The following is a 9,502-nucleotide window of genomic DNA, read 5'->3' on the forward strand; positions in this document are numbered from 1 at the left end:
TCCAGTGCAGAAACATGTTAGACAACGGCATAGTTATAAAGTATTAACAACATATTAATAGCTGTATTATACATTGTTAAATAAATTATTTGCCGATAGTCCCTCTGACAGTGCTACCATTTAATAAATGTGTTACTTAAAAGGTTGCCAGGGTGGCGATGAAATCCCGTAATATTCCAGATTCTATCCACACAGGGTGGCCTTGCCTCCTGAATGTCACGTTCACTAACATTAATCAATGTTGAGCTAAAAAAATCAACGCAGTGTTTTTTAAAGGAAGCGTAATGCAGTTATTCATAATTTATTGAGTTACGACCGGGAGGGACTCTTAAAATATCGCCATCAATTCTTTCTGCCTCCAAGGCACTTTATTCTCTCGGCGTAAGGGATTCACAACTTGAGGCTGCTCTTTAAATTGCCCACATTGCTTCTGTTAGCTTTGCAATGGAGAGGAACTCCAGCAGCACCCCGTTCAGCTGTCTCCATGCCGATACTGGCAACCCATATACCCCCCGTTTTCTGCGGATTCTTCAGTATGACTTCATGGCAAACTGAACGCAGATGTAACATTCACAACTGTGTCCTCCTACATGCACACTGGGTCTTAAAGGACCACGAGCAACTGGTCTTAATGTTCCAAGAAAAAACTTAAAGGACAGTTCCGGTTCACTCATATATCCCACTCTTACTGTATATTTCTTTTCCTCTGGGGTGGATGATCTTGTCTCCATTCTCCCCCTCAACTGCAGTGCGTTTCCCACCACAGCCCACACCAGCTGCTCCACATGTAATGCATTACATTACATATATCACATTACACATCCATTACACACATTACATTATGGCCATTTAGCCGATGCTCTTATGCAGTGCGACTTCCACAACCTTTGCTTTTTTTCCCTTTTAACATAGAATCCATGTATACAGCTGGATACATGCTGAAGCAATTCAGGCTAAGTGCCATCCTCAAAGGGTACAATGGCAGTGACCTACTAAAGTGTGCAGCCTTTCAGTACCGAGCCCAGCTCCCTACTCAATGTGCTAACACTGCTGCCTATCCATCCAGAGGTAAGATTAACTTGCTGAGCTAAGGACAGGGTTCATTCATTACATTGAAAATTACGCACAGAAACATCTTAGCAAGCCACATACAGAAGTCAATTTTACACTTTCATCTTACATCTGCACTAGATGGAGGATTTAAATCAGGGATGCATGAAGGACTACTTTCTAGTTCACCTTGATCCCAGAGCAGAAAGGCATTATGGGAGCTATCGTACGATCACTGATGTCAATCAATTGAATTGTAAGATTATATAAAATTATATAAGCACAAAAGGTCTGTGATTGGCTGAGATTTCTCAGCGTACCTCCGCCCACAAAGAGGTTTATAAAACTGGCAAAAGTTGTCAGTGACGTCAGCGAGCATCTGCAGAAGTACTCTCCGCAGTCTTTGCTCATGGGCGCTATTCGCTGCTTTATCACTTCTGCCATCTCGTCCTTTAGCGGGTTAGCAGGGTCCCGTCAGACGGTAAAGTTGTAGCCCACACGCTGCTATCGCCGCCTTCCCCACCTGTCAATCACCTCTCCCGCTACATTAGCTCATACGCTTCTCAGGGTGCTTCTGAAAGGCACCGTCGGATGAGAAAGTTCACTTCGCGTTCCTCACGTTCGAACATTCTACCGAGGAAAAAAAACTGCGCGTTCTGACACGGAAACACTGCCAATTAAAATTTTTTTTTTTTTTTTGCTCCGAGCATCCCATTTTATTTTAAGTGTATGCTGTAGACACCTCAGCTAAATTAAGCCGAATCCTTAAACGTCTCTTTTACTTTTCTGTCAGCCTCGCAAATCGGGAAGCGCATGTCAGAACAGCACCGCGAGTTAAAATCCTTTACCTTGATTTATAAAGCCGTCGCATCGCCGAATAAAAGCGTTCCCACGGAGGCCGAGCGCCAGGCCGGCCTGACAGCGCCGGTGTGATGTGAGAGCGCTGTTTCCTGGACCGCTTTCTTTTTCCAAAAAAAACGCCTTTCTTTCTGGCCCCGGAGCAGAGCACGAATTCCACAGGTCTGTGATAAAACCCCGAGTCTCATTCCATCACCCGTCCTGCCCTGCAGCAAGACAAAGACATCGTTCAGCAGACGCCGATTAATATTTGAAAAACGCATCAAGTTTTGGTCACAGTTCATCAAAGGACATAAAATTCTCAGTAGCTTAAAAAAAAAAGCACAGGAAAGGTGACAGGCCCACTCCAGCTCTGATGACGAGCAGGGTTGGGAACTGTTTTTTTAATTATTATTCAAAACCGCCCTTGAATTAAAAAAACTGTCAAATATTTTTGACTGGAATCTTCCGGGGGTTTATGCATGTGTGTCAATGTTTATTAATGGAACAACATTGCAGGAAGTAATATTTGAATTTAATATGAAGCTGCAGAAGTTGCACATGAATGACAGAAAAACATAATTAGGTTGCAGATATTATGTGCATAATTATTTTCCTTTTTGTCCTTTTCAAAGTAAAATATATACAGGAATTTAATACTTTAAATCGTGGTATGTTTTTTTAGGCAACATTTTCCACTCAAAAGTTTCTCCTTTTAAAATATTAATGGTCTTCCAATAATCTCTCACATTTATTTTTCAGATAAGTTGATACTGGTTTTGCGCAGACAGTCTGCAGTTTCTGGAGTAAGCTTTCTGTAGTAAATGGATATTTGAGATGAGTTCTCTGGGCTGGAAACACATGTCATTTTCCCATTTTGCTTGTATCGATTTTGCTTCCAGACCCTCTTGTCCTTACCAGTCTCAACTCTTTCCCGTTTCTGTTTGTGTCAACCGCCGTTCTCCACTTCTGAAGTTCTCTGTTTGTCTCTCTCTCTCTCTCTCTCTCTCCGTTTCTCTCTCACTCCGTCTCTCTGTCTCTCTCTCGACTTCCCCCACAAGAGCTGTTCACAGTCGCACCTAATTACTAATCAATAGTGAAGGAACCAATTAGAGAACCACTCATCTCGCCTGTGTCTACCCCCTGCACGCCCCTTACCCATCTATTGTACACACACCGTACACACACACACACACACAAACACACACACACAGACAAACTCACTCAACACACCAAGACCAACAGCAAACAGGCACACATATCCTTACCAATGAAGTCTGTACTGTACACTCACACACCACACACATGCACACATACACACTCACTCTCACAAACACTTACACACCACACACATGCACACACACACACACACAGACGCCCTATAGCGATCCTCTAGGGCAGACCGTGTTCAGTGACTGAGCACTGTCTGGGCAGCAGCCCTGGGGTTAAGTGTCTGCTTAGCTCTCTGGCCCACGCAGGTGTCATATTTTCCTTCTCTGCTGCTGCATTTCACGGAATTTGCTAAATGACTGCCCACAAGCCTTCCTTTCTGATGTGTCAGAATTAAACATCCCCACCGTCCCCGTCCCCCCGCCCCCTTCAGGCCGTCGAAACAACACAGCCTTCTCAGACGCGTGTCCTTTACGCCACTCTCAAAGCTGACAGAAGCGTTTCTGTCTCAGGACGCGTTCTTTCATTACATCTGCACCCCTCCAAAACCTTCCCACAGTCGCTTGAGCCTAACCCTCAAATTTAGACAACCGTCATTGTGGATGTGACAGACGTTTTTTTTCAACCTCAGGCCAAACCCCCGCCCCCCCCCCCCCAAAACCGTCCCCATCAGACCCTGGCCAATCATGTGGCGGCCGCATTTCAGATAACAGCTTGTCAATATTTAATGGATGCACCCCAGCGAGAAAAGAATGGTGACGGGGGGGGGGGGGGGGGACGAGACGAGTGATATTTTACTGTCAGACAGCCTCTTTTCCCTGCGTTATATTTTCTCTTTTCATAAAGCTCCTCTGATTGGCCCTCGGTGATTGCTGGGTGAGGACGGTCCGCGGTAATTCTGCTCCGCTCTCTTGGACTCAGGCGGATATGGAGCTAATGAAAACGAACGGGTTTGTCAGCCGCCGGGCGAACACGTCCCGGCGCTCGTCTGCTGCACTCTCAGATCTGCGGACGCCTGTCCGTCTCCCCTCAGACGGCCAATCACTGGGGCCCCCACGGAGCCAAAATGGCCGACCTGACAGAACATAACGCTCACTGGGGCCCCCACGGAGCCAAAATGGCCGACCTGACAGAACATAACACTGACGGATGGACGAGTCGTAGAGTGAATAAATGCACGACTGAATGACTGAAAGACTGAATGAATGAATGAATGAATGAATGAATGAATGAATGAGGGAATGAATAAATGAAGGAATGAGGGAGTGACTGAATGAGTGGGCACACAGACAGACAGACAGACAGATGTAGATAGATCTATAAAAATACTCACAGTCATAGATGAGGGGGACATATTTGTGATAGAGCGGTTGCAGTGAAACAGGTGCGGATCATTATGCAAAAGGCATAAACAACTCCCCGCTGGGTCTGGTGCTGGATGTCAGTCACGTGCAACTTTTTCCTTTTTAGTTTTTAACATAATGTGTTCGGAGGATGAGCCTGGAAATGTCACCAGATGGCTAATGAGAAAGCCCGTTTTAAACGCCGGCCCATCCCACGTACAGCCGTGACATTTCATACAGACCAAGGGCCCAATCGGGTCGCAGAGGGGACTGTGGGAGGCGGGTCTGTGGGAGGGGCTTTCCGTCTGATGTCATCGCATGGTGTCCATCCTGATCAGAGCAGTGGTGTCAGGCGCTGGGCGGTCAGGCAATCGGACCTGACGGCTACAGCGTCTCTGTCGGCGATCGGCATGGCAACGGCAGGAACGCCAGGCAGCTGACGGCGATGGGACAAGACAGCCGTGATACACAGGTGGGCAGGAGAGACGCACCAGGTACGAAACGCTCATCGGGCAACAACACACACACACACACACACACAGAAACACACATACACAAAAACACACACACGCGCACGCACACACTCACACACACACACACACAGAAACACATACACACGCACACACACACACACACACAGAAACACACACACGCACACGCACACACACACACACACGCACACACACACACACACACAGAAACACACACACACACACACACACACACAGAAACACACACACACACACACATCCAGATAGAGAGGAGAAGAGGAAGGAGAGGAGGCGAGGAGAGAAAAAAGAAGCTGAGATGGCAGGAGTCTCACAGGACGGAACTGCAGGTGGATGAACAGAGCAGGAGAGGAGAGAAACTGAGGGGAAAGGAGAGATCAGACCAAACTAGATGAGCAGAACAAGAGAAAAAGAATGAAAGAATTGGAGAGAACAGCAGGAAAAGAAGAGTAAAGCAAGAGGAAGCAGAGTAACAGAAGAGTAAAGGGGGAGCAGAGAGCGGGAACAGCCTTCACATCCGTCTCCTGCACGAGTCAGTGTGCTCCCTCACCCCAAAATCTCCCTCAGATCCTCCACCTCAAACCACACCCATCCCACATCTCTCTCTGGCATGAGGCAGCTCCCCACCCCACCAAAACCCAGACTCCACGTGAGGCGCAATTCAGAGATAGCAGGTAACCAGCTGAGCGTCCACAACAGAATGTGTGACATCACCCCCAGAGAAGCGAAGAGAAGTGAGGTCATTTCCCTTAGCCGGGACCTTGGTCTTCAGCTCAACAGGCTAATCACATCTCCTGTCATGCACAAAAGCTGACCGCGTTCGGAAGCCGTAGCAGAAGACCTACACCTGCTACGCCAGCAGCCAAAACCCTGTTACACAGGGAAGCGCTGGAGCGCGTCTGCGCACAGACACCATTTCACAGGTGGAGGAGCCGTCTCACCTCTCCGTCACTTCTCTGCCTCCAGCGAGATGTGGCGGAGGAACCGCAGTCTAGACTGACCCCTCCCAGTGTCCCAGTGTCGTTTCTCAAATCCCTCTCATAGCGGGTTACAGACCGCAGCTTTCTGAGGACACGACCACAGCTCCAGGAGCAAACTGAAGGCTTAATGACACCCCCTTAAAGGCCTCAAATGCATTCATATTAAAAGCCCAACACAGATTTATTTTTAAATAACGCAAAATTTGAAAACAGCAACTAAATCTCAATCCTCAATGCAACTCTAATCGAGCTTATGTGAATCTACGATGAATGAGAGGTACCCTTTCGGTGTAAAATCTACTCGAAGCATTTCTCATTTATGAGTCAAAGTGGCTGTTTTTGGGTTTTCGCTCAGTCGTTTGTCTCCGCGTGATGACACCGGGATGTTAGCGGCGCTGGCGGGCAGTTCATCACGCCGTTACTGCGGCAACGCCGAAACGTTATAAATCTGAGAGACCTCCTGCCTCGCATGCATCAAGTTTGTACGGATTAATGACAGTGCCCACCGCCCCCACCTCGCTCTTAAAGGGCCAGCGCCCCCCCCCCCCCACAAACAAACAAAACCTCCGATGGGGGGGAGGGGAGGGGAGGGTACGGGCGTGTCCCCGCCGGTCACGACATGAGAAGCAGATGGCGTGGTGGAGACGGAGGGAGAGAGGGAGAGGGAGAGGGAGAGGGAGAGAGGGAGGCAGGGAGATGGGGCCTGCTGGCCCAGGGGGGAGGCCAGACGACAGATGACTGTTTAATTAGAGAGGGGGCACTCCATAATTTCGAGAGAGCGAGCGAAGGAGAGATGGAGCTGGACACAGGACACTTAAAGGTCGATTCAGGTCGGCAAATTTGGATACAGGACTAAAACACACACACACACAAACACACAAATATGCACACACACACAATTACACAGACACACACACAGACACACACACACAAATATGCATTACATTACAGGCATTTAGCAGACGCTCTTATCCAGAACAACTTACACAACTTTTACATAGCATTTTACATTGTATCCATTTATACAGCTGGATATATACTGAAGCAATTTCGGTTAAGTACCTTGCTCAAGGGTACAACGGCAGTGTCCTTACCCCGGGAATCGAACCTGCAACTTTTTGGTTACAAGCCCAGTTCCTTACCCACTGTGCTACACTCCGTCATGCACACACACTCACACAAACACACACAATCACACACACAAACACAAATGCCGCGGTGGTCGTGCGTCGGCACCCGTTTGCTTGCATCCATCTTTGCCCCCCCCCCGGGTGACGGATCAACCAGAAGCGTGTCGATCGCTAATTCCGCGCGTGCTAATTGCGCCATGGAGACGGACGGGCGGGCGGGCGGTCCGATCCCCCAGCTAGCCCCTCGCTCGCTGCTTCCAAATTCTATCGCCAGGGACAGACACGACGGCAGCCAATGGGAAGGGAAGGAGTTTGGGCGAGACCGCGCTCTACTCCTGATCCGCGTGGCGGGCGCCAGGTAGCGGCTGGAGTCGCGCGCGGGCTGCCAGGAGCCCGGCCGGTCCGGGCCGGTTCGATATTGGTCGATCACGACCGGTTACCACGGCAGCTCGCCGTCGCTTCGCGTGCTGGAGCCTGCGCTGGGGTGCGAGGCGGAGACGGAAAGGAAAGGAGGATCGGAACTCTAGAGTCTTTCCTCTCCTCTGTTTCAAATCTCTCCATTTATTAGCCTCTGAGAGGGAGAAGTAAAGGATGCCGGAGTGCAGGCGGGCTTAGCCTAATGTGCACACTATAGCGCGTTTACCCACAATGCAGCTATTCTTCTTCCCCAAGCTGGAAGCTGGACCGCTGCACTATAAAACAACAGCACAGCCCAAAAACCGCTTAAAAGGTGCAAGGCCCCACACGGAGGCCAGCCCGCTGCCCAGGGGCATTGTGGGAATGTTTCCCGGACAGGCGCACAACCCGTCACCACTACGGAACATTCTACCGACCACGGGGGTCCCAGTTTAAACATTCCCCAATCACCCCACCATCCAATTCCCGCCCTTCCAATGAGCAACAGAGACGAAGCCTCGTGAACCCGAACAACCCTTCGACTGCGATAGAGACGCTATTTAGCACCATTAGGATTTTATTTAAATGGCCGTATCATTGTCAAAAATGATCTATCGGTATAAAGCGGCAGTGCTTTATTAATATCATTATCGTTATCATCAGAGTAAAAAATAAAACAAGAACGGAATAATATACCAGAAAAAAGAGGCCCGAGAAGACGAAGACGATGACGAAGAAGGAGCAGAGCGAGATGATGAAGTAGAAGAAGAGATTATTTGTTTTATCTAAATGATGTATAAAAGTTAAACCGGCGGGGGGTTAAGCCGGAGAGGGGGGTGGGGGGCGGTGGAAGGGTCAATTGATAAAAGGCTGGGTATGCTTTCATCACAGCTTGCGCCCTCTCCGCATGAGCAGGCCCCGCAAAGCCGCGGCTAACCTCGAACCCGGGGCCGCGCGGCAGCCAGCGATGCCAGCGGGGGGGGGGCGGCTCTCGCTATCCAGCGATGTCATGCGTTACAACCCGCTCGCAACGGGGAAGGGGAAGGGGAGGGGGAGGGGGGGGGCACTGTTGCCTAGGAAACACTTCATTCCTGATAATTATTACTGCAACTATCTCTGCACTCCGCCCCCCCCCTTCATAACAGAAATGGATCATAAATTCTAATCACTGACTGGCAGCTTTCCGTCGGAGCTGCTCCCTGCTGCCATCTTCTGGGCACCTGGACAATTGCAGGCTCTTTTGATTTCTGGTTGTATTTAGTGGCCTTAGCGGACACTTCTCCATCCACTCACTTAATCTCTGACCCAATCCCACTGGGAAAACGTGAGCACATGTTCTCCAAACACATAATAATTATTATTATTGCAGTTGGTTATTATTATGATAAAAATAGGAAGTCCCTTCTAAGTAATAAAACACAATATATACTTTTTTTTTTTAATCACTCGGGGAACATTTCACTGTTCAGTTTATTATGATGGTCCGAAGTGTTACCTGCACTTTATTGATTGGAGTAGCCTAGTAAATCATCTGCAAATATCACTGGGCACTAGAACCCCATGGAGGTGGTAGCCATCACTGAGAGGGATAGCAGTCTCGTTAAGTTGTTGGATTCCCCACTCAGTGAGAGCTTTAGACCTGTATTACATACTGGCTGCAGACCTACAACCAAAGGCTAGTTGACTTTTACCTCCTTTAACCTTTGAGAAGAAAGGGGTCTTATGAGCGTTTGTGTGTCTTAAGATACGTTTCCACCTATCTTAAGACACACAAGCCGCACATAAGCCAACACAGGATGGAATCCATTCACACTGAACTGTTACTTTGTAGGCTGACTTTTTTTTTTCTTTCCTTTTGTTTTTCCCCCCCCCAGATAAAATGTAGCCTATTTTTGGCTCATGCAGCGAGGTCAAGTAAGGACAAGACAGACTGCGCAGGGAGGTCCAACCCGCCACCAAAAATGTAACTTCCCCTACCTGCGACAAGGCGCTCCTCTCCCCCCGCCTCTTTCCCCCCTCCTCCTCCTCCTGACGCCGGATGAACTCCACGGCAGCGTCGGCGTCGCGTGCCGAGCCCCGCCATTGGC

This window comes from Anguilla rostrata, chromosome 5 (assembly GCF_018555375.3).
Source record: "Anguilla rostrata isolate EN2019 chromosome 5, ASM1855537v3, whole genome shotgun sequence".
Taxonomy (NCBI): domain Eukaryota; kingdom Metazoa; phylum Chordata; class Actinopteri; order Anguilliformes; family Anguillidae; genus Anguilla; species Anguilla rostrata.